Source organism: Crocodylus porosus, unplaced genomic scaffold (genome assembly GCF_001723895.1).
Source record: "Crocodylus porosus isolate Cpor-Errol unplaced genomic scaffold, CroPor_comp1, whole genome shotgun sequence".
In the NCBI taxonomy this organism is placed as follows: Eukaryota; Metazoa; Chordata; order Crocodylia; family Crocodylidae; genus Crocodylus; species Crocodylus porosus.
The window spans coordinates 14,325,958-14,351,372 of NW_017728927.1; the positions used below are offsets into that span (position 1 = coordinate 14,325,958).

Here is a 25,415-nt window from a genome sequence, read left to right on the forward strand (position 1 = left end):
ACAAGTATTCCCTGGTTGGTTGCAATAATGATATTTATGTATCCAGAATTACCAGTCATGGATCACTTACATTTTCAAACTGAAAGTTTTACTCCAGGAAGAATAGCCTCCTAACTTAGCAAATGAAGAATTAAGAGAAAGGGCAATGACAGTGCTCCTTTGGTGCCAATAATCTCCAAGCCTAATAACAAGGAATCTTTTGAATGTTTTCTTCTTTTATGCACGTGCCATCGGGATTAGCAGGATAATCACTGGATCGTCATAGAAATAGTAGTAGTTTAAAATTAAAACCGAGACACCCAGATTAGACATGAAAAAATGTTGTTAATAGTAGGGCAGTTAGGGTGAGTCACCATTGTTTATAATGCAGGTATTTGATAGAGCACAGATAAAATACTTTTAACATTAGCAATAGAGGAAAATCCTGCTTGATGCAGGGTGTCGGGCTAAATAAGAGTCCTCTTTCAACCCTGTCATTTTATGTCTGTGTGGTGCAACCAGTGACCAGTTTGACTGATGAAAAGCTTGTAACTTCATGCTGTCAATCCAGTGATAGAATATGGTTAATTCACTGCAATCTGATGAATGAGAAGCCAAGGCTAAATGACATACCAGCGGTGGGTTTACAAAATAGCACTGAACCTAATGTGTGGGAAGTTGGGCAGAGAATAGAACAAAACCGTCTCTAGTTTTTGGAGTCACTACTTTTTGGCTCAATCCTGTGAAATGCTGAGTGCTTGAAATGAGTGTGGGGGGGGTGCACATCACTGGCAAATCAATGGAAGGGGATATTGGCTACACTGCATTCTCATCTTCCTTAATTCCCACTCCACTATGATTCACAGATTCACAGAAGTTTAGGGCAGTCTCTCCCGAGTTCATTCTTGTCAAAGTCCAAAGCTGTGTCCTAGCAAAAAACATCAGTCCCTTTGACTCAGTTTCCCATTCTATTTTTGCCTAATTTTTGCACCTAATTAAACATGCAGTTTATGACTACTGCCTTGGGCCTACTTTCAGCTCTGTATTTGACTCACTTCCTGTCCAACTCCTACACTTTGCACCCCATTAAAATGTCTCTTACTGGAGTCTCTCAGTACCTCCTCTTGGCCAAGACTTGGGGTTTATATCCAGCGTTTTCTTCTTCATTGATTCATTCCTACTTCAAAGGTCTTGACTTTCACTTGGTTTTCATTTTTCCCTCTCTGAATATTCCTTCACTATCACATTTGTTGATTACTTCCTCGTATAAGTCTTCCAGGTGGTGTTCCACTAGGTTTTATCTTGGGGTTTCCTCCTACAAATATCTCTCCACTGTTGATTTATCTGCCCCTCTCCAGTCATATCTCTCAGACCAGGCCTTACCATCCTCACGAATGCCCTGCCAGTAGTTTAAAGATAACATAACTTAAACTAAATGTCCCATATTCCTTCCCAATTAGTCCCTTTTTTCTGTCACAGTTGACAATCCTACCATTCCCTGGTCACTAAGGAATATGATCTGGGTGTCAGTTTTTACCGCTATCCCCTTGACTTTCACCTCTATGCTTTATCCAAATCTTGCTAGTTTTCCTAGAACAAGATTTTTTTCTGGGTATGCATTAGGGAACACTAGACTGGCCCTTCTTACGTCTCATCCAATCTATAGCAAACTTTCTGACACTTCCCTTGTCCCACAGGTATCTACTGAAAATACTGCTGGTTAAATCCTACTTCAATCGCACTTGTTGCTTTGATCATGCTACCTTCCTACTTTATGTCCTCCCATCCACAAATAACTGCTTTTTCAGCACTTCCAGAACAAACGTCTAGTCTTTATCTTCAAGATACTTTAACTCCTTCCTGTTGAACCCTTTTTATCTTATCACATGACTAGCTTCTCATTCCACTAAAGATGGCAATCTTCAATCTTTTTTCATGTTGATCTTTATGCATAGAAACGTATTCACAGAGTAACTTGTATTTTTGCTATCTTGTCCTTCAAATCCATCTCTGCTGGGACGTCATAGCAAAATGCTGATTGAAAATGACCTGTTACTGACTCACAAGACAGGGTTAACTATATATGATTATATGTAGAGAACACAAGCATTTGTGAACCCAAGTTCACTTCATTAGATGCTGTGGTTGACTCCTTCGCATCTTCAATTGTTTTTAGTAAAACTAAGAATCCGTCACATTTTGTACCAAGTTAACATATGCTGACTTTTATTTCTGTTACCGTGACATTTGTATCCTTTCCCTTAGTCGATCCTGCTTCTGCTCATCATGTATTGTTTGTCAGCTTTCTGAGAGTTTGTTTTGGTACAGAGCCCAACCAGTGAGACCCAAGTCATGACTCTGCACCCCACTTCTTACGCATCTCTGATTTAGTCAGTCTAGTAGTGCCCAAACTTTCTGGGCTACAGGTGGGACGAGTGGTGTGGGGTTGGTCTCTGAGCCAGACCAGGTGTACAGGATTGGTCCGTGGGCCCGATCCAGCATGGGCTAGGCACAAAGGCATAATCTAGCATGTTGCTCCAGCCATGCATGCTGTATTGAGCCTGGTCCCACAAGCTAAATCAGGTATGCCTAATCAGGCCCTGGCGTACACATTGGATCAGGCCTGCCCCTCCACCTCTGCAAGCTGGCCCTATCCCATACACCATATGGAAGGCCATATCATCTGGCTGTAGGGGCTTGGAAATTTGGTGGCGGGTGATACTGTTAATTGCTGCCACTTCCCCGCTGCCAGATTTCTGGACCTGTGGCCAGATGAAACAATTCTCTGTGCCAGAATTTGAGCACCAGTCAATTAGTCTATAAGGTGCAACTCTACCCTGCCTTCTATCTGTATGCCACTGGAATACAAATTGTTAAACGGCAATTAACAAATTAGTTAAAATATTCATATACCTGTGTGGGCAAGAGGAAAAAAAACATAATGCAATGGTTTAAATGATGGCAAGTGGTTTTTCTGTGTGTTTGGGGCCTCACTGCAGGACTCTGACTCTGAAAGGAGAGGAAGTGACTCAAAATAGCATTAGTTGTTTTATTTGAAATGGAACAGCAATCCAGGTTTGTATTCATTTTTTGTTTGTATCACCTTTTTCTTAAAACTAAAATCTGGGGACAAATTGGAGAACACTGAATATGGAGGACTGCTTAGGGGGAAGACAGGGGCTTAGTTAGTTTGGAAACCACAAGAAAATTGCAAGAAGGCATCTTTCAGAGCAGACTGCCTTATCTCAGCAACTAACCATGTGGCAGCAAACAATAATCTAGCAAATCTGTAGTTAGGCCTGGGTCATGGGGCTGTTCTGGTCATGTGGAGCTTTCAAGTTTATTGATACACACTGAAGGCCAGGGACTACTAGACCCTCAAAGATATTTAGGTGCCTAGCTCTCCTGTGTCTTGGCCAAACTCCTTCATCTTCTAAATCTGGTGTGTCATTCTGGGGGTTGCCATTATCTTGCTAAGACAATGCTCTCCAGCTCTTTTACATAGCTATGCGTCAGTAAAGATCAGGTATTTTAGGATTAAAAATAGTGAAGAGTACTTGTTTATAAAATACGATTCAGTTTTCTGTTTATGGTGATTATAACATTTTAATTGCCTGCTTAAAAGTGAGTATGAAGAATTATATTGCTGGATATTACCGTGGTTAGAAGAGAAGTGTTTCTTCATAATGGAAGGCATATTATGCCCTATGCTGTTTCCCAGAAAAGTGTCATATTCTGACAGTGAAAGAGACAAGCTTATGTATTTTATTGCTTGCTTTTCTCAGAGGAACATCCCCTGCTCCAGTGGAACAACCTCTGAAAGCAGAACAAAAACAGAAAAAGGCCATGAAGTGAACCTGGTGAGATTCCTGCAAAGCAAGTACTGGGAAAAGGTGGGAGGAAGTGGGGTGCTGAGTTATATAAGGATATGATGTCCTAGAAGTTTGGATCCTGGGATCTGTGGGGAAGAAATTCAAGATCCCTGGAGGCAAGAGCCACCCATCTCACTTTCTAGATCCTCTCACTTGGCAGTGTGGTTCCTTCAGGTATTATATTGCCAGTGCCTGCCTTCCCATGCTGTTCCCCAGTACCAGGTTCAGCAGGGACTCTATGAATTGCATTCCTCAAGCATCTTTATGTTTTAATTGGTTACCCAGTAGCTGAATGTTAGATGAGTATGACCTTTCTCCTGCTCCACCCCTTCCTGAGTTGACGTTACCCTCAAAAGGTCTGTGCAGCGAGGTGATGTGCCTCACTCATCCTGGGTGGGTAAAGCTTGATCCACCCACCAAGGGAACATGCTGGCCACGCAGTGGCCCAACAACAGTTTGTTGCTACAAAATCTGAGGTCTTGGCTTTTTGCACAGTTCTAAAGAAATAACAAATGGTACAACTTTAGAAAAAGCCAACTTAAATGAAAGCACACCGACTGTTGCTCATCGATTTACTTACACCTCCTCTCAAAGCCTGAACTTCTTGGGTGTCTGGAACTGGAGAAATGTATTTAAATTTCTCAGAGATGTATTCATTTTTATTTTTATAACTGTCATAATGACAGTCTTACTGGGGAAAACAAATGAGGTATTGTGAAGTATTTGTGAATCCTGTAGAATTTCTTTTCCTCTGTGTATAATCTGGAGAAGAGAAGACTCAGAGGGGACTTGGTGGCAACCGATAAGTGTATTAGGGGCGTACATCAGGGCCTGGGGAGGTATCTGTTCACCAAGGAGCCACAGGGAAGCACAAGAAATAATGGGCACAAGCTGAATGAGGATTGCTTCAGACTCGACATAAGGAAAAACTTCCTAACAAGTTGAGTTCTGAGGGTCTGGAACAGAGGTGGTACAGCCACCCTCCCTGGTGATTTTTAAAAAATGTCTTGGTGCCCACCTTGCTGGGGTCATCTGATCCTAGCCATCTTTCCTGCCCAAGTGCAGGGGGGCTGGACCCGATGATCTTGTAAGGCCCCTTCCAGCCCCTAACGTCTATGAATCTATGAATAGGTGCTGACAATGTAAAATTAATTGAATTTAATTTGAAAATGAATAACAAAGGTTATTGTGCCTAGTATATTGTTCCTTTTCATATTTGGATCAGTAAAAACCTATCCATGTTTAAAGTTTAAATCAACCTGCTGCAGAATTTCCTGTGTGTTGCATGTATGTGTGTGTTGGCAATGTGTAGGGGGTGCACATGGGTGCACATGCATCCCCTGAGTTTGGCTGCCACTGATGCTGCCAGCAGTGCCTGTGGGCATTTGCTGTTCGCCATCCTCCCCCTCACCACCTACACTGCCAACGGTGATTGCCCGCCGCCACCACCCCCTCTCCCCCTGCTCCACCGCTGCCACTGCCACGGCTGCCTGCGGAAGCTCCCCGCTCGGCCCACCGCCACCTGCAGGCGGTTGCCATGCCCCGCCAGCCTCAGGAGGCACGCAGCATTCATGTATGTGTATGTATGTCATAGAAAGCTGTGGGCCTTCTGCAGTATTCAGTGGGGGGGAGGAGAGAACACACCAGACTTATCCTCATGACACCTCTGCACGTGAAACTTAAAACTAAATAGAAACTGCAGTGCCTTTTAATATGAAATACTGTGGCTCTATGAAACTAATAAGGAAGCAAGGAGAGAGCAATAACTTCAGAAAGAATTCTTTATGGATAGTGCTACTTGGAGTTTCGCAATGGCTTAAACAGACTTGCATAAAGGATGGTTTATTATTCTACTGTATTTTAATAAAATAATTTAGTCAAACACTGTACTCTGCCATCTTGAAAGTAACGCACCACTTGGGTAGTTGCACCCCAGAATAGCAAGATCAGTGGGACTAGTCTTAATGATTGAAATTCAAACTAATAGTTCTTATCTTGTTCTGCAAACACTTGAAAACCACAGTATACCAGTGCACAGAGCACTTGTGGCTAGCTTTAACAGAAAATAATGCTATATGAAGCAAAAATACAAAAAAAGAACTGGAATTGGGTACCTCAAGATCATGGCTTATGCAGGAGTACTGTACTAAGGTACTATTTGAGAAAACACAGGAAGCCACAAGGCATTCTTTTGTGATAAAGGACACAAAACCTTTTCTGTCTCATGCCTGTATAAAATAAACTATTCATGCCTTTTGTGGGGCAGCAAGTGGCTCAATTTCAGAATTCCATCATCTATAAGAACTATTTATTTAGGATCTTGGAGGAATAGAAAGTCTGTGAACTAAACAAACTGCTTCTGGCCCATTACATTAATGTTATTTTACTAAAACAACTCAATACCTGGCAATCAAAGTTGCAGAAATGACTCCAATACTAGGCATAGCCCAGATGTGGACAGCTAGTGACCAACTGAATTAGTCTAATGGAAACAATAGTTCTTTCTTAACAGAGGTACCATTTGTTAAATTCATCAGTGCTCTGTGACAAGGAACATGACTGAAACTTGGGGAGTCATCAGGCTATTCCCTGTAGATATTTTGCTGCCAGGTGCAAATATTGACAGTTAATGCAGATGATGGTTTTCCTGGTAACTGTTAGAGAGTATCACTTCCTATCAGTAAAACAACTGAATGGTGACCTGGAGACTTATCAGCAGGAGTAGCTTTTAACCAGATAGTTTGTACAGGAATTATTAGGTAACTGGTTTGAAATGGGGTTTACGGTCTAAAGGGAAAGTTCCGCTGTTGACCTCAGTGGAGTTACAGAAGGACTGAAATGACTTGAATTCATGCTAACTGTCATAGATACATATATTCTTCTTTAACCTGACTCTGAAAGTTCAAGATTTCTTTATTATTGGCTTTTGGTGACCGTACGTGACACATGCAAGATGTATGGATATTATTAGCTGACACTGTGAGCTCAGTTGTGTATTATTTATTTCATCTTTTATATCCACATATGACAGCTGAAAAATATTAATTCGGTGACCTTAAACATTTTAGGAAGAGGGATAACATTTTTACGCCAGTCTACAAATGGCCATTAACGAGCTGTAAGATCATTGGAGCAGAAACTGGTTTATTAACAGATTGATTCAGAGCCCACTGATATCAGTGGAAGCACTCTTTTTGACTTGAAGTGGTTTTGATCAGGCCAAATAAGCTTTCATGGTTCAGTCCTATTCTGCCTTCAGCCCTCCCCTCCACTCTGTTGGTACTGCTGGTATTTAATGCACATTAATCAAAATTCCCTATGAGTGGTGTCATGTTTTCTTGCATGACTGCTCTCCCCACTCTGCATCAGGTGCTGCTTATAAAAATCCACAAAGCAACTACATTTTTCTGCAGAACTTGCTGTAAAACTCACCTGTGCGGTATCTAGAAAATGCTTAACACGGCTGGTATTGTGCTGATACTGTGTTATACAATCAAACCACCTCACTGTCACCCCATGCTCTCTCCACCTGTTTGTTGTATCTAGCTGTTCTCTCAGTTTAGACAACAGGATCCTTTGGGACCGAGACTCATTCTCTTGTATTCATAGTTTTTAGCACAATGGAGCCTTGATCCCTGATTATCAAACACATTACCACAATACAAATTCATAATCATTGGTAAAATAAATACCAGTACTGGCCATTAAACTGCAGGGTATTGATTTAAAAAAAACCCTATCTTGATAAAGAGGGCAGTTCACACCAGAGCACTGTTGGTTCAGACATTGTGTAGACGCAGGTCACATCTTTAAAGTTTTCTTTCAAACATGAGATTTTTTTTTTTTAATACAAAAACTTAGTTTCTGAGTTAGAGTTCTGTAAGAAGAAAGGAGTGCATTATCTAGCAAATTCTGTGACTAGAGAATGCACAGAGCTCTGCTTATTAATTTCTTTTTAATGCCTATTTCCTCCTCTGCTAATGGGTGGAAGCTAGAGTAGTAATTAGTTTGTCACGGAGCCAGTTTCTAAGAATGATTGATAAATTGTTGTGTTTACAGAGCCTGCTGATTTAGAATGAGCCCGGGGACTGAACCACAGTTAGCAGCATGGACACTGGGACAACTCACATACATCACTTTAAGCACCTGCACAGCGTGCAGGACTGGGATCTAAATTTGGCCACTGGAAAGCGCAAACAATTCTTGTTCAACTCCTTGCATGTAATTATTACAGCTTAAAAATACAGGAGTTCAGATGAATCATTCTGTCGAAAACATTTGATTTCCGTTTGGGTTTTTTATGCTACCTTAGGGATCAACTCAACTTCCACTGAAGTCAGTGAGAGACTTTTCCTTGACTTCAATGGTAAATTCCTTGAACTAACAAAGCATATAAACAATGTTATGGTGACAAAGGAAACGGCAATTTTGGACTTTTTCTACCACTTAAGGATTTATGGAATGGACTTTAAAGTTCACTTGATACTTAAACAGCTACTGTAACTTGGGCCTAATTTCTCTTATGGGCAGCAAGAAAATAGGTACTCAGATACCACAGTGAGCATAGTATAAATACCCAAATAGGTTAATAAAGGTACAGTTGTTACTTCAGCTCTTGTAAGTCAGTTGTTGCTGAGAGTCTTAAGCAGGTCTTTGTTATAGTGATGAAATTTGCCTCTAGGTTTCTTTCTCTCGTACTACAGACTAAATGGAACGACAGCTTAATAGCTGGATAATTCATTTAGTTTCTCATTATAGTATATTGCAATGCCTGTTCACTGCTCTTTGACATGATTTCATAGTATAGTTTACTGTAAACTTTACTGTTGTAGATGTGAATGACGTATTTAAAAACAAGAAAAAATCACTTTAGAGTAACTAGACTGGTTTTTCAAAAAAGATTTTTTTTAAATTTTTGTTTAGCAGAAACTAACCAGGTGAACCAGTTTGGGTCTAGGTCCTCTGCTGGCATAACACTATATTTAAAATAACCAAAAAGGAGAGAAGTAGGAATATTATATACTTTATCTTTTTAAATAATACAGAAATTCAAAGTACAGGTTCAACATTTACAAGAAGTAGTAGCTCAGAAAAAAAGCTGAATACCATGCAAGCATGCAGAGTAATGCGCACCAGAGTGCGTCTCCTGTGGATTTTTCCTTTGGACAGTCGATAATAAAAATCAGTAACAGGTACAGATTTAAACAATCCCTTTCTAAAGACGGATCACTTATGGGCTGTATATAATCTTCTGATGGTAAAAGCTATCCATCCCCACTCACTTGATGTTTATATGAATTACAAGCAAATTATTATGCTGGGCTGTTGAAAAATGAGAGTGAGCTATAATGTGAACTTGTCAGAAACTCACCTGGTAAGCACTCCCCTGTCGTTTGAAGCTGTGCTTCTTGATAGCCTGCAGAAGCATTTTGCTCATCAAATCGGAACGTTTTCCGAGTAAATTCAGGAAACCCTCGGCTATCTCATTTCTCTATTAAAGGTAAACAATAGCAGAGCTTAGAAAGAGAACGCTGACTCCACTGCACTGCTGCTCTTAGTGGCACTGAACTCTGTATTTACATGTGACTTCCCCCTGCACATACATATACACATAATCCTTTAAGCTTTAGCTGCATGCTCTGATTGGCTGAGAGCTCTGTTACAAAAACAAGCCCTTCACAGTGATATTTCTAAGTGATTAAGTCAGGAGAGTTAAGGGGCATTAATCATGTGGCCTCAGTGATCACTGCCCTAAGGCCTAGTCTGTTTAACCATGTTCAGAATCACAAAAGCTTTTTTTTTCTTTTCTTTTTTAAAGGATTAAAAAAGGAATAATTGTGGTTTGAAACCCATGAAAGCTTTAACATGCTCATATAACATAAAGTAAGCGCGGGCTATATCTACACTTGGAATGCTTTACTGATAAAGGAATGCTGTTGTACTAGACTGGACAGTGCTGCTGGTAAAGATGCAGCTATACTGGCACTCTACCAGGCTGATAAAGCCCTTCTCAAGGAAACAAGCCATACTGGTAAAAGCATGGTTTGGCTGGTAAAACTATATCCCCATTAGGACCTCCTGCTGGCAGAGCAGCAGATGAGGTGAGTTTCTTCTCATGAAAGCTTGTGCTCACTTGCTCATGTGTGCACGCATGTGTGTTCTCTCTTCCTCTGTGTGTGTACACCTATAGATAGATAGATAGATCTGTCTGTCTATCAGAGCATCTGATGGGGTGAGCGTCATTCCATGAAAGCTTGTGCTCGCTCGCTCATATATGTATGTGCGTGTTCTCTCTTCCTCTGTGTGTGTGTGTGTGTGTGTGTGTGTGTGTATTAGTCTGTAAATGTGCATATCTACTCTGCCTTCTGACAGATATGTTGTCCAGGGATCAAAACTCATCACACCCTTGTTCAACATAGCTATGCCAGAAGTTTGCAGGGTAGCCCTAGCTTCAGTGGAACTAAGATTAGGGCTAACAGCTAGAACTCTATATATGACATTTCAAGAACATTTTAAACATTCAAAAGGATATGAAATGATTATTATAAAAAGATAACTGTTTGGGAGACTATACTCTTTTTCAGCATTATATAAATAATTTACTTTAAGTTAATGAGATTTTTAGGGTTGTAAATTAGTTGCATTTGAATAGCAAGCACACAATACCTTGATTCTACTTAGATCAACTAAATTAATTTGCCTTTACTTGAAACTATAATGAGGAATTATATATGTTTTCTTTCCTCCCTCAAGTAGTAACCAATAGTGTACAGCACCAGCTTTTATTAATAGAAGAATGGTTTGATCCTGGTCTCATTAAAGTCCATAAAAAAAATTGTCATTGATGTGAGTAAGCAAAATTGAGTATCGAATTTTTTATTAATTTTTTAGTTTCCTTTTTTTTTTTTTTGCTTTGCTTTTTTATTGTTAAACTACTGTGTAAGCTAAAATGTTCACAATATGAAAAAAACATTTACATAGGCCTGGAGTTAACAACTGAGAAGCAGGACTGCATATTGTTTACTAGTATTTACAGTTAAGCAACAATAGCCTAATTGAATCATTTCATTGTGGAGATTTACAAAAGGTGAAAGAATGAGCCTGTCATTTTTTATTTGCAAGCAATATAATAGAATAGCATCTCTGTTAGCTCTGCTATAGGTATGCCTGTCAGCATTTCTATTACACTCTATTGGTAAGGGTTTGTCAAGTGGCTAGATAAAATACAGATTTGATTTTATTTTTTGGGGGGGGGAGCTTAAGTAATGTAAGAATAAGAAATTTGGGCAGCTCTGGATAATGCTTTTTCTATTCTTCAGAATTACATGTTATTTTATAGTTAAGTTTTTGTTAGTTAGGATTTTATTTGCTTGTATTTTGAAATGCAAATAATCTGAACCATTGTGTTTTACATGCAAGAACATACCATGTGTTAGCTAGGTTGTATTAAATTTAATATGAAGTATGCTTTTCTGTTGAAATTCAGATTTCATATACATAGGCTTTGTGTAGATGACAAATGCAGGGATTGAAACTAGAATGATTCTCCTCCTTCCTAGTCATTAAATAAGCTGCAATGAATTTCCCATGCATCTACATTTTTTGTATTTGAACATAAATAAATGTGCCCTAGTGTGCCTTAGAGGAACATACCCAACCAGTGTATCAGTTATGACTTCAGTGTCTCAGTAGCTCTCACATTGGCCCATTTCCTTGCTTGCATATTAAAGATAAGGCTTCCCTAAATAGTAAATCCAGGTATTTGATATTGAAGTCTGAGGAGCATCTCACTGAATCTAGCTTGGGTGAAAGGGTTCCCACAGTGGTGTCCAACCTGTGTCCTCACTAGTTTGGGACTTGCCTACATATGTCTGGGAGTATGTTTCACAGTTCTTCATGTTGAAGAATATACAGCTTGGACTCAGTAACATGCAGACTAAAATGGAACAGTTTTAATGGTGTAATGTAGTCTCTGTTCATGGTACTAAAACGTTAATGTGCAGTGATAATAGAGATAACTTGGCTAGTAGGTAAGTTTTGTTTAATTAGATCAAAAACTTGCATGCTTAATACTTTGAAATGGTTCATATGAAATTGAAATCACTGAATATTTCAAATGAAGGAGGGTAGATTTGTACCTTATAGACCAGGGGTGGGAAATTATTTGGTTCCAGGGGCCACATAAGGAGTTTTGATGAGCTGTGGCAGGCTGGGTCAGTATCCTCCTCCTCTACCCCCCCCTCTCCCCCCGCCACTACAACAGCCTACCAAAACTCCCTCTGTGGGATGGGGTCATGGGTGGGCAGGAAGCAGTGTTCAGAAGCGGGACAGGCAGGTGAGACCAGGATTAAGGTGGTTAAGGTCACAGCACAGCGATGGCATGGGGCCAGGGCCTGGGGCAGAGCTGTGATCTGCTCTCTGCACATGTGTGTTGGGGTGCTGCCTGGGTGCTAGGTCCCAGAAGCCAGTTGGGGGTGAGGAGTCAGGGAGCCTGAGCAGCAGAACTCACCCAGGTGGTGCAGTCCACAGCTGTCCATGTGACACTTTGCGTGGGGCTTAGCCCAACTCAGAGCAGCCCATGCCACGCTCTAGCCTGCACCTGCAGCCCAGCCCCAGCCAGTGGGCACAGCTTACCCGTGCAGCTGCAACCGGCTGGGTGCTGGTTGGGTTCCCTCGCCTCCAGTGGCAGCTCCTGCTGCGCCCTTCCAGGGGGGAGAACCTTCAGCCAAATGGCTCCTGCCCCAGTGCACAGGGCTCTGGCTCCACCTCCTTTCCACATGCTCTGCCCGCCTGGTGCGGCTGACCAAGTGGGTAGAGGGCAGTAAGGAGCTAATGTCAGAACCCCATGCACTGGTGCAGGAGTCACCCAGCTGAAGCTTCCTCCCTGCCTGGAGTGGTGCATCAGGGGCAGGAGTAGGAGCTGCCGCTAGAGGCAACAGGAGCCAAGCAGCACCCAGGCAGCTGCAGCTGTACTGGGAGCAGCCCCGCTACAAGCTGTGTTCACTGGCATGGACTGGAACGCAGCACAGGCTCCCCCAGGTGGGGCTTAGCCCCATGCGGAGTGCTGCAGAGGCAGCCGCAGGCCAGATCCAATCAATTGGCAGGCTGGATCTGGCCCTTGGCCCATATTTTGCCCACCTTGTTATACACTAAATTATAGATCTCTGAAGTACTATGTATTTATTGAAGTGCATCAGTTGAAATATTACATTTTCATAACCCTATGTGACATGCATACATTTTGTGGATGTAGAGAGTGCCCTTTCCTATGCGTGCATAACTTCCACCAATGTCAGTATAAGTTATTGATATATATGGAAAGGGTAATACTTCTCAATGGATGTCATGCTTTTTACTACAAAATGAAACACTGCTTCTTCCAACAGAGCCACAAATATAGCACCTTACCAGTTACTGCTTACTAAGGAATTTTGGCGTGTAGATATAGTTTGTTTCAACTCAAAGCAACTCCATTTGTATAAAGTGAGCACCCCATACAGACAAAGCCTTACTTAATATTTATTAAATATTTCCAAAGACTTTCAGCATCACTGTTTAAACCTGATGATGGGAAACAAATACAATAGCATTGCTTGAATTAAACAGTCTGAATGGAGTCACTTGTGTTTGGTTCATCTCTGTGCAAGTATTCAGATGGGATCCTGCTGGCAAGATAGGCAGGGGAGCACCACATATAGCCTTGAAGTGTATAAATCCTACCTGAGCCTTGCCATCATCAAGACCTAGGTGGTTGTGTTCCCATCTGCCAGTAAATACATGAGCAACTAAGGGGCTTTACAGTTAGAAACTTATGTGCTTAGGTTGGGGTGGGCAGAATACAGCCCGCAGGCCAAATGTGGCCCGCAAGGCTGTTCTATTCAGCCAGTGGGGCCCCTAAAAAATTTTGGAAAATTTGTATTTCTCGGCCCTTGGTTCCTCTCAAAAATGACAGGAACCAAGGGCAGTAGGACCCAGGGGAAGCCCAACGGGCTCCAACAACAGTGGGCCCACCCCCCAACTGGAAGCCCCTTTGGGGGTTTCTGGGCTGGGAGCATGTGGCTGCCCCAGCATGGGAAGCTCAGGTAAGTGGTGGGGGGGACCCCGGGCCGGGAAGGGGGGAGGGGGAAGTGGCCCCTCCCCACCCACATCTGGCACCCCGTGCTGCAGCTGCTTGCAGCCCGCACAGAGCTGCCTGTACCCACTCCAGACAGCCCCAAGTGGCCTGCGAATGCCTGCAGCGTGGGGCAGGGGACGGGCCGCTTCCCCACTGTGCTCAGCTTTTCCCTGGGCTCCTTCTCTGCGAGGAGAAAAGTGGCTCCTCGCCTGCCCCATGCCTGGTGCCCCACACTGCAGACGCTTGTAGCCCACATGGGGCTGTCTGTCTGGAGCAGGCACAGGCAGCCCTAGGCAGGCTGCGAGTGGCTGCAGCGCCGGGCAGGGGGTGGGGAAGGGCTGCTTTCTCTCTCACCCCCACACTCAGCACCACCTTGTAACCTGGCCCTACTGCCAGGCTGGCAGTGGGGTGGGTCACAAGCTGGTGCTGAGCATGGGGAAAAGTGGCCCCTCGCCTGCCCCATGGCCAGTGCCCCACGCTGCAGCCAGTCGTAGCCTGCCTGGGGCTGCCTGTGCCTGCTCTAGACTGCCCTGCATGGGCTCCAAGCGCCTGCAGCATGGGGCACCGGCCATGGGGCAGGCGAGGGGCCATTTTTCCCCGTGCTCAGCACCAGCTTCTTCCCTGCCAGCGAGCAGGGGGTCAGAGCTGTGTGCTGCCCCCTACTTGTACTTTGGGGCTGGGGGGCACTGGGTGTGAGCAGGCAGGGAGCCTGCGGGAGCACAGGGCCTGCACCGGTGTCCTGGGGCCAGTGCCGGTGGGGCCCAGAACAGGGTGGCAGGAGTGCGGGGTCCCAGCTGGCAGGGGCTCTGTGGAGCTGGGCCAGCTCTCCCCTTCCTGCTGGTGCCGCCCAGCCCAGCTCCACAGACCCCTGCCAGCCTGAGCCTCGCTTTGGGCCCCATCAGTGCTGGCCCTGGGACACTGGTCCCATGAGGCTGACCAGGGGGTGGGGCACCTGTCAAGGGGCGGGGCTACCCATGCGGCCCTCAACAGCCTGCCAAAACTGAGTAAGCGGCCCTCCACTCAAAATAATTGCTTGCCCCTGGTTTAGGTGCTGGTTGCTTGTAGGATTAAGTGGCAACTTCGTGCGGCCCCTAGGGATGTATGTGTTGCCTCAGCGTTGGATTTAAGCGATTAAAGCCCTTTGTGGGTAAGCTGTGGTGTTTCTGTCTCTGAAAGGAGGAGGCGTTTGCTGTTTCTACCGTAATAAAACCTACTCTTGATCCCTTTGCAATAAATGGAAATATACCCACTAACTTCACTGCATGCTGATTCACTTAATCTACTCAGTGCTAGTTTGGGCTGAAGATAAATTATTCTACCGTTACATTTTGAAGCCAGAAGCTGCTTCCAAATTCTTTAAACTTGAGAAGATGTTAAGGGTTTCAGATGCTCATACAAGGCCCATCCAAGATAGAAAAATGTAATTGGTGTGATGTGGAAATACATGAGGTCATGTCTGTTATCTATTTGCATCATTTTTTTTCAGTGCTGCACTATATTTCATATTTGATAAGTATCTTATTAAATAAACAATGCTAATTTAAGTCTAACTTCTTATTTTGGTTTTCTTAGCTGGAGAGCTTTCAAATACAGCCCAAAGCAAAACCCCTATATTTTTGGTATCTTTCCAAGTTCACAGCAAAAACTTAACCTATGTGCACACTGTTTTTTGTCTTTTAAATAAAGCCCCACCCTTCAGTACGTGCAAGATAAGAATGTTATATGAATGCAAAAAATGCTTCAGGATATGCCAATCTTGTACCTTGACTTGGGTTTACAGTACTTGTGCAATAGATGCCTGACTCATGTTGCTGCTAAAGAGAGACAGCACCTTGTACCGAGTAGTTATAGAAATGAAACTGATTTTAGAATTTGCCGGGTTGGTTCATGATTCTGTAACTGCTGTTCCAGAGCACGGTTTGTGATTCAATAAACTACTCCCATATTGTAGTTCAGTAAGTTCTCTATGATCTTTCTCAGTGCACGTATACACTTTGAATTCACTTGGAAAATCTCTCTGCTGAGGATTCAGTAATAGTATTGTTTAATAAATGAAGCAACAGTATGCTTGCCCATTCTCAAGAGCATAGGATTTTCCTAACCCTTTTTTGTATCCTTAAGAATCTGAAATCCTGGGAATGTCTGGGTATAGTGTAGTGGCAGCTGATAAGATCCCACTGCATTCCATACAAGTGGATGTGGTGCTAATGGCCAGAGACAGGAGTATCTCTGTCTTGTATTCAGAAAACTACCCACAGGCTTATTTGCATTTGATCTCTAATCTAAGCAGTGAAAAAGCTGTAAAGTTCACTGTTAAGTCAGTGCTTTTGTAAATGCATTATAGGACCCAGGGTGCCTCAGTTTGCTTCTTTTTTGTGTCTTTGTTACTGTAGATCAGTGGTTCTCAACCTTTTTAGATTGGAGGCACTCCTCAGAAAATGCCAGCTTTTACTTTTCACTATTTTTTTTTTTTTTTTTGTACAGAAACATAATAGTACAATTCTTCTGTTCCAAAGATCTCAGACCGACCACAATAGGTAGATTCCTATTTGAAATCTCTAGATTTATCTTGTGAATCATATTTGCACACCTAACAGTGCTAACATTGTATGGCACTCCACAGTACCTCTGAAAGAATTTCAGGGCACTCCAGGATGTGGTATCAACCTAGTTGAGAATCACTGCTTTCTATTACCTGTATTCATTACCTGTTTTTAAAAAAATCATTACAACTGAAATCTGTCTATTTACTTATTCTAGACTAAGGCAAACACATAATAATACATTGGTTCTGACTTTTTTTTCTATTAAATAGTTTTGAAAGGGGGTTAACTTCTGCAGATCTCAGGAGGTTATGACAAAGAGACTTCATTTTCTAAAGTATCTTCACATGGCAAGAGGAATGAGAAGGGAAGAGGTGGGGGTAGATGGGCAGAGAAGGGGCTCATTGTCGCCCTTGATTTTCCTTTTAGTAATCCTGAAGAAACATATTTAGAGGAGTGAAACTTCATCTATGGACTTTAGGAGGAGTGTCAGGACACGGGATTGGAGACTATGGTTAGCAATTGGTGTTTTCTGGACAGTGGGCTAGAGAGTCCATCTTCCCACTGTACTGTCAAGAACCAGCTGGATTGAGCATCCGCTCTTGTAGACTCCTAAATTTTGAAGACTATTCCCCCACAAAACTGCTTCAGATGATGTTACTAGTGAAGGGTTTTGAACTTTTCAGGGATGTTGAAGGAACCTATACAGGTCTCAAACTTAACAAATGTAGCGTTAAAACTAGCATTCTCAATCAAGTCATCCAAAAAGTTACGCTGCTGTGACTTATGACTAGTTCTGAGAAGGCAATGCAGTCCACAAATGACTGCTTCTCTTTGGCAGGTGTTTCCTTGGTATAAATTCAGCCAAGGTTGTATTTGTTAACACCAGAATTTGAGGAAGGAAAAACAGGCGAGAATGGAACAAAACCATAAATTGGCCCTAATTGGATTAAAATCCAGTAAAAGGAAGCTCAGTAATTGTGTTGGTACGGTCTTTCACCCAAGGAAAGGAAGTAACCCCACCACATCTATAAAGTAGTTATGGGAACCCGACCAAGCCATTATATTAAAGGTGACTTGTTTAGTATTCTCTCTTTAACAGTGTCCGCATATTAATGATCTGGGGTTCTTAATCTCTAAGCAGTACAGTAGCTAAGGGCAGTTATGGGATGTGGAAGATGTCCATGCGGGGGTCTTTGTTGTAGAAGTGGCCTATAATATGCGAAGCTTGAGAAACCACGTTATAATACTTGTATCTCATCATTTATATATGAGATTTGAAAGACATTTCCATGCAGTTTCATGTATGTTTCATTATAGCTGTCTGATATGTAAGTGGCCCATCTTAGTTTTCAGTGGAAATTTTCAAGTTAGTCTAATATGAGTCATTTTCCATGTATTTTACTCTTAGACTTTTGTTTCTTTGAAGAACGAAAGTGTCTCTGAAAAATCACCTAGTTTGTATGTACATTAGGGTCTGAAAGGGTTAAATCATCAACTCAGTACAATAGAAAAAAAATTACAAAGCAGCTGGAACCATTGTAGATCTCGAATTTAAGTTTCTAGTTTGTAAAAAGCATTTTTCCTTTAATCTGAGCTTTAACTAAATGGCTTTCTCAGACATGGTTTTGTTCATGTGTTGTACAAATCATCTGAGTTCAGGCTATGAAACTTGGCATTTTCTGCGGCATGTCTGAAAACCGAGTATAAAGAATGCCTACATATTAGATTGAATGAGTCTAAATAATATTTAACAGAAATAGGAGACCTCAAGTGGTAAAAAGTGATTTGCTTTTATTAATCAATTGTTTGCTTCTGTGCTCAACAACTTAGAGTGAGAAGGGGTCATTTTAAAGGAGGTCTGCAAAACTGTACCACCTAGGGTACCATTTCAAAGAGAAACACCCAGAGGAGCAGCAGAAAGGAAACTGCTTAGCATTCCAGTGAGTGTCTTTTTGCAGCCTCTGTGTAAAGAGCTTGCAGAGGGAAAGCAACTCAAATTGCTCAATTTTGAATCATATTAGCCACGCCACCAGCTGCCTGCAGTGAGACTAGGGGTGGTACAATCATAGTCATTTTCTCTTTTCTGCCTCTTGCTTCTACATATCATGGCACTATAGAAAACTAATTATTTCTGATAGTTTTACCAGAATGGCTGTGGGTAAATCGACATGTGATCTGCAGATGGAAAGTGATTAGAATTCTAGGGTCCGGTTTCTTCTTAGTTACAGTGGTGTAAATCAGAAATTTAAGTTATTCTGGTTACTCCAGTTTTCAGTAATGAAGGTGTAAAGCAGAACACACTTTTGTCCTTATCACCTCTTATTTTGCATGCCTATCTGTAAAATGTTGCTGCAGCTGACACTACAAAGGTGGAAAAAACAGGAAGATGAAATTGGTTCTGTTGCATGCAAATACAGACAGCTTTGCATCCGTATTAGGTACTCAGAATTGTTTTAAATTTTACACTGGTATCTGTACTATGCCTTCTTCACGCATCTAAGGTATAGGCTGCTACCAGTGTTGGCAGGGATGACTGTTTCCAGGACTGATCGATCAACCTTTTTAGACTTGATGCTTGAGACTCCTCTTACGTTTTTTTCAGCTGATATTCCTAGGTAATAAATGCTGCCACCACTTCCTTGAGCCAGCTGAGACCACTCTCTGCCTCCTGCATTGTAGTAGGGTTGGAATGGTTTTCTAATCATAATACCTCCCATAATGTAGGTATTTTTTTGTACTGAAATCCTGTGTCTGCTGTGAGGTGACAGGGTGTGCTTAGTAGTAATGGGAAAGGAAGGGGCTTGAGTAGATGTTCCAAGCACATTTTTGGATTAAATATCTGTTTTATGGTTGCCTGAAACAGCAGGGCACTGGTTTTAGTTACTCAGGTGGCTCCTTCCAGTCCTATGTTCCCAACTTCAGTAATACATCTGCCTTTGCTCTGCAATGAGTGATTAATGATCTGCTACTTTTGTATGCCAGATCATGCCCTAAATTACACCTTTGCAGTGTGGTTGCCTTCAGAGAATGTCAGCAGTGACACCTGTGCAAGCACATGTAAGGTTAAGGGGGTTACAGAGATGTCGCAGTGAAATAAGGAGACAGTGGTGCTGTATGGGGGTAGCTGAAGAACTAATTTAACCAGCCAGATCTCTGCTGTTGGTGATCATGCATGAAATGAAAAGGGTCAAGGGGGAATTGGCAATTAGAAAACATCATTTTATACTTAAAGACTAGGTTAAATTTGAACTGCAAATAAGTGAGATTTTCAGTTAATATGACACTCCAAAATGCAACTGGTACACCTTTTGGAGTATTTTATAATTACCTCTTAGTCACTGAAATGAATATAATTAGACTATGGCATAAATACAAAGGGAAAATTATAACAAAGATCGTAAGAGGAACATTCCTCATCTTCTAATGAGACGCACCTAAAAATAACATCTTTCCACATTCCCCATACCTTGCAAGAAAAGACTTGAGGAATTTTCACCAGATGAACATTAACTGGTAGAGGTTTTATATAAAGAAAAGTCCAAAAAAGAAAAAAAGTCTTGTACAATGTGAATAAACACTGTTAATAAAACTGAAGTTCAGTGAAGGCATCAAGTTGTCTGCATAATCATGGATTTAAACTTTTTATTTTTAGAGTGCCGTTTTCTTCAACTTAATATATTTACGGGCTGTGTATTGCAGATCAGTAATACTGAACTTCAGACCTCACACATAGTAATAACCCCTTACTTTTTAGCAGAATCTCTTTGATTTTGCACTGCTGGGTAATCACAGAAACTTATCTCTATTTAAATCAAAGTCAGAACAGTATCATGAAATGACACCTGCTTAAGTCTTAATTAAAACTGACTATCTGTAACAGTCTCTACGTATATAAGTAGAAAGTGTTGGTGTTTAATGTGTACTTTGAACTGTCTTTCATATAAAAATCAAAGAGATATATAAAGTACATAAATGGAAGGCAAGATGTTTGGAAATCCTTTTCATTAGCATACTCTAGTTTTCTCAGTGCTGCCTGCATATGATGGATGCTTTGTTATTACAAATGGCTAAGCATAAGGGTATGCGACAGTGGTAATGCTTGAAATGTAGATCTAGTACATGCTCAGAAAAGACAAACATTGTTGGACATCTGGTGGAGAATCCCTTTTGTAGTTGTGGTGTTCTCCACTTACAATCTACTGTACTAAATATCATTTTCAGTAATTGGGAACATAGAAATTATCATTAAGTTTTAACTGTAAAATGTTTTGGCAGAGTGTGTCAAGACCAAAGCATGATACAATGGGAGCGCAGTAGAAACTGGCCCATGAATCTTCTTGGATTTTATCTTCACAAAGCCTTTTTTCTAGATTCTTTTCTCCTATGCCTGAAGAAAGGTGCTTGTGCCCAAAAGCTTACAATCAAAGAGGGGTTTTTTTTGAAAAAATCTAGTTGGTCTAATAAAAGATATCATCACCTCTACCACAAGTTCTGATTCCTTTTTCCTAAATTCTAACACCCATCTCTCTTCTGTTAATGACCACCAAAGCAGCACTTGGCCTTTGCTTTCCTTCCTCCTAGTACAAAAGAAGGCCCATAGCTCCCTCTGCTTTCTGGAAGACCCTGCTGTCCAAAAGCTAGACTGTGCTTCTGTGCTATTGCTGAGAGAGAGTTTTAATGAGATAGTTTTACTTAAAGAGATTTCTGTTGAGTGCATATGTTTTGCTGAAGCAGATAAGGTTAAAGGTTAACTTTAATGCTTTTCTTTTAACTTTTTATTGTTAATGTTTTCCTTCTCTTTTCTTTCTCCTTAGTGGCTGCCCTTTAAACAGTTAATTGTGGACCTGGTGAATTTTAGTGTTAGAGGCAAGAGGGTAACACCACAGGACCGAGACTGCACGCAAACAAACAAGCCATACCAGTTGTGATCAATTTGGAGCTGGCTGAATTTGGGAGGCTCTACACTATATTTGCTGCATTTCTGTGTATAATGCACTTACTTTTGAAAATTGCATCCAACTAATTCCAAAAATTCAGGAACTTTTTAGACAAAATTCTTTGGGTAAATCTGATATCTCTTATTAGACCAGCTCAAATAGTTGGAAAAATTCTTTGCAAGCTTTTGGATGTAAATACCCTTCGCTGGGTTGAGGAAGCATCTTCAGTTGGTGTGTGCTCTTCCTGGATGGAATTTCCCAGGCATTAAGGGGCAGATCCCTATTGATTGCTATGAAGATCAGGAAATGGGGAGGGGGAAAAAATAAGAGATGTACATAACAGATCCCTTCCTCTGTTAAATAGGGCCCATAGCTTCAAGCACATTGGTAATTGTTTCTAAAGACCCAGTTGATGACACCCGTTAAGGCCTTCTAGCATACTGTCTATCTCAGCCCTACTCATCTACAGCTTAACACAAGTTCTCATCCTTGAATTATTTATCTCCCAGATAGAAAGAAGACAAAGAGTAAAAGTAGGGAGGACATGGGGAGTAGGGACATGAGGGGAAGAAGGAAAATGCCCCTGGTATAGCGAGACTGAACAGTCTGGTGGGGGAGAGGGAGAAGAAGGTGGAAGGGAAAAGTGGACACAGGGTCAGCCCCTAGCATAGGGAGATTGTGGAAATACAGGGTACACAGAAGTCAGAGTATGGGAGGGACGTGTAAGTGCAGTGAGTGGATGCAAGGGGATATGGAGGATGCACAAAACTCCATGCAGAAAGGTAGGAAGTTTCTGAAATCAAGGCTCCTAGAATGGGGTGTCCAGAGTGCGTGGGTTAGAAAGGAAATGTGCAAGGAGTATGGTATGTGGCAGTATGTTAACAGAGCTCACATCCTGAAGCTAAGAAGAGCACAACACCTTGGTTTATGAATATTATATCATAAGTAGTTACTATGGTGTGTACTTTAAACAGATAAGGAGTTAATTCAACGGCAGATTTGTTAGGAAATGCGTCCAGAAAGAGGATACGTCAGAGCAGACACCTGGGAAACCAATCCAAGAACCATTCACTTAGTCGATCTGGCTTCTGCTTCCTGCAGAGCCCACCAAACTGGTTTAGGCTCAGTAGGAGTGAGCCTATGAGCCGAGGGGGGAAAAAGAACTTTGGATGTAGACAGAAGTGACAATTTTCACCTGATCTGGCTCCAAACAGCAGTCTACAGCACCCTCCAGCACTGACTGGGGCACCCCAAGAACAAGCCCTCTCTGCTCCCTTTCCCCCCTCTCAGTCTGAAAACAGCCTCCGAGTTGGAAAGGGGGAGCGGCATTGCTACGGAGGCTGGGCTGGGGGCTCGCAGCAAGCAGCTGGAATCCCCAACTCCTGGACCCAACAGCGAACTTCTGTCGGGTCCGGGGCATGGTTGAAACTCATAAGGCTTCCTGCAAAATGCTATGAGTTGCAACAAGGAGCTGCTCTTCTGTCTGCACCCTTTGGCTGGATTTAAAGAGATACTTACTGCATAGAGTAGGGAGATAGGCTTTTGGGACTTGGAATCTGATCCTAACAAGTTTTTGGATTAGTCAGACCTGCCTAGGATTCTCGACAAGATTGAGATGCTTATGTGTCACTTGTTGATTTAAAATCTTTTATACTATTCCTTATCTCTACTGTGAAGATTAAGCAGTACCTTTAAGAAAACTGTTAGTTCATGTCTCTTGGTCAGAAGCCAGTGGAGGCAAGAACCACAAATGCCTAAGCCCATTCAGGCCTGCTGAGCTAGCAGAATTGACAGATAGGATGTTATAGTCTAGGACAGGCGTGCCCAACCTTTTGCCTCCAAGGGCCAGATGCATGGGCTGGATTCGGTCCAAGAGCTCAGTCCCCAATCCAGCTATGCACTGCGCAAATCCAGCTGTGTGCTGCCTGACCCAGCTATGTGCCACCCAGATCCAAACCCAGGCTGGATCCAGTCCCATGCTGCCCAATCTGGACCCTCTCACCCCGATCTGATCTGCACACCAACTGTGCTAGCCACATCTGGCATGCAGGGCCATATTATCTAACCCATAGAGCTCCCCACAGGTCTGGAAATTTGGCAGCAGGGAACAGCAATTAAATGCTGCAATTGTTCCTCTGCTGCTACATTTTCAGACCCTTGGGGAGTCCCACAGGCTGAATGATACAACTCCACAAGGTGGACCTGAATTGTGGGCCAGGGGTTGATCACCTGAGCCTTAGATCCAGTGTAGGAGTGGGAGAATTATAGGATTTATCCCCAGAGGCATGAGGCCTAACACTTCTTGGACATGGAGAGAGGTCTGCACTCAAGAAAATTAGAAAAGAGGTCAGAGATGCAGTTAATTCTGAGACCATGACAAAGGTAGTTCACTATGAAGTATTATGATCACAGACATCCTCAGTACACATAAAGTTCATTAAGGTAAATCCTCATGCACAGTTTCCTGTACTATAGTTGTTGTCTTAAATAGCTATAACCACCACTGAAAGATTTCAATTAAGATTTCAATTAAAAAGTTTATAGTCTTGGGTTAAATGCTACCCACAGCTGTTTCCCTATGATTGTTTAATTTATTTTCCTGCTATATTAGCACACCAATGTATCTGTGTTATAATAAGTAGCAAGAGAAATTAGAGAGAACCTGAGTCAGCTCTAGGTATTTCCTGTGTCCCTTATTAAAACCTTACATATTTTGGATGAAATTAACTTAAAATGTAATCATCACTACTATCTGTATTCCGTTTTGCCCACAGAACAGAGAGATTCATTCTTTGAGCTCTATCAGACTGTTGAAGTAAAAGGAAACATTTTACACACTTATTGTTGTCAATCTAACTACCCCCGTTAAGACTACATGCAGGCAGTGTGGCAGTGTCTGGGATTTGAGGGTGCGGGGGGTTTTTTTATAGCCCAAGTAGTAGTTATTTTGGAAACCTACATAATCTACTTGATTATGACTGGGTATCTGGACACTACTGACTGGGTATCTGGAGAAGGAAAGCTCATTGGGCTAGCCTTATGTGTTTTTGCAGGGTTGTTTCATTCCGAGTTGAGTTAGGCTGCAGCCCATCTCAGCCCCACATTGAATTATTATAGTTCAGCCTGCAACTTCTACAGACTCTGGATGTTCTGCACAGAGGCTCAGTTGTTCTCACAGCTCTTTGCCCCACCCCACTTCCAGTTTCCCTGACAGCACAGCTAAATATAGCATGCCAGCTTTTCCTTTGATTTCCAGGGGAGTATAGCAAATGTTCTTGGGTGCACCCTCTCCAGCACTGATGTGGCCTACTGCCACTCAAAACAAGGAGGCTTTGTATGGAGGAATAATCCTGTGAGGAACAATCTGGTGCACAACACATTATCAAGAGATTTTATCTTGCCCAAGGGTCTGAATCCCCATGCCAGCGTATTCCATCCTTTACAAGATAGAGACATTTGGAGTCTTGTGTATTTGCAGGAAGCTCCATACTTTATCAGAGATGCAAGATGCAGACTGGAAAGAGAGAATGATGTCATGCCAGATAAATTTCGTAAACTCTACAAGTCCTAAATTGTTCTTAACTATCCTTTCTTCTGTGTCTTCATAATGTTATAACCACTATTTCTAGTTTCTAGAATTTTATACAGAAGGAGAATAGGGTTGACCCTAATGCAAATTATATATGCAGAGCCTTAGTGCAACTCATATACGCAGAGCCTTAGGTAGATAGCCGTGGAATGCACATCTGGGCAGTGGGGTCAAAAGGTGTGGCAGCTGAGTGGGTTGCAGGTGCATGACCTGAGGGCTTGTCGTGAGAGCCCAGTTCTAGGCCAGCAATGGCTTGATGCAACCATTTTTTTCCTATGGCTTTCTAAAGCATGGGAATTTTGCTACCTGTTAGTTAGGATAGCTCCCAAAATACAGGTCCCTGTGGAGCTCCATGCTTAGCAAGTACCTAGGGTTAAA

General features: G+C 42.2%; 2 protein-coding genes across 8 annotated transcripts in view; one reads left to right on the top strand and one right to left on the bottom strand.

Moving 5' to 3' along the window:
- The window catches only part of LOC109314738 (tigger transposable element-derived protein 1-like), a 90,482-nt gene extending 81,777 nt beyond the window's left edge, over positions 1-8,705 (top strand). Inside the window, exons 4-5 of one of the 2 annotated variants that reach the window (XR_002102354.1) lie at positions 3,765-3,839; positions 7,911-8,705. The gene's annotated coding sequence lies outside the window, so the exon portion shown is untranslated. Of the gene's footprint in view, positions 1-3,764; positions 3,970-7,910 lie in introns of those variants that run through there. The other variant, XR_002102353.1, reaches the window with a different exon arrangement.
- GPR146 (G protein-coupled receptor 146) overlaps positions 1-25,415 on the bottom strand; it is a 67,857-nt gene that overhangs the window by 7,306 nt on the left and 35,136 nt on the right. For 4 of the 6 annotated variants that reach the window (XM_019542068.1, XM_019542066.1, XM_019542064.1 and 1 more), the window contains one exon: positions 9,223-9,342. The exons of the other annotated variants lie outside the window; for them this stretch is intronic. The gene's annotated coding sequence lies outside the window, so the exon portion shown is untranslated. The remainder of the gene's footprint in view (positions 1-9,222; positions 9,343-25,415) is intronic. 6 annotated transcript variants of the gene reach the window in all.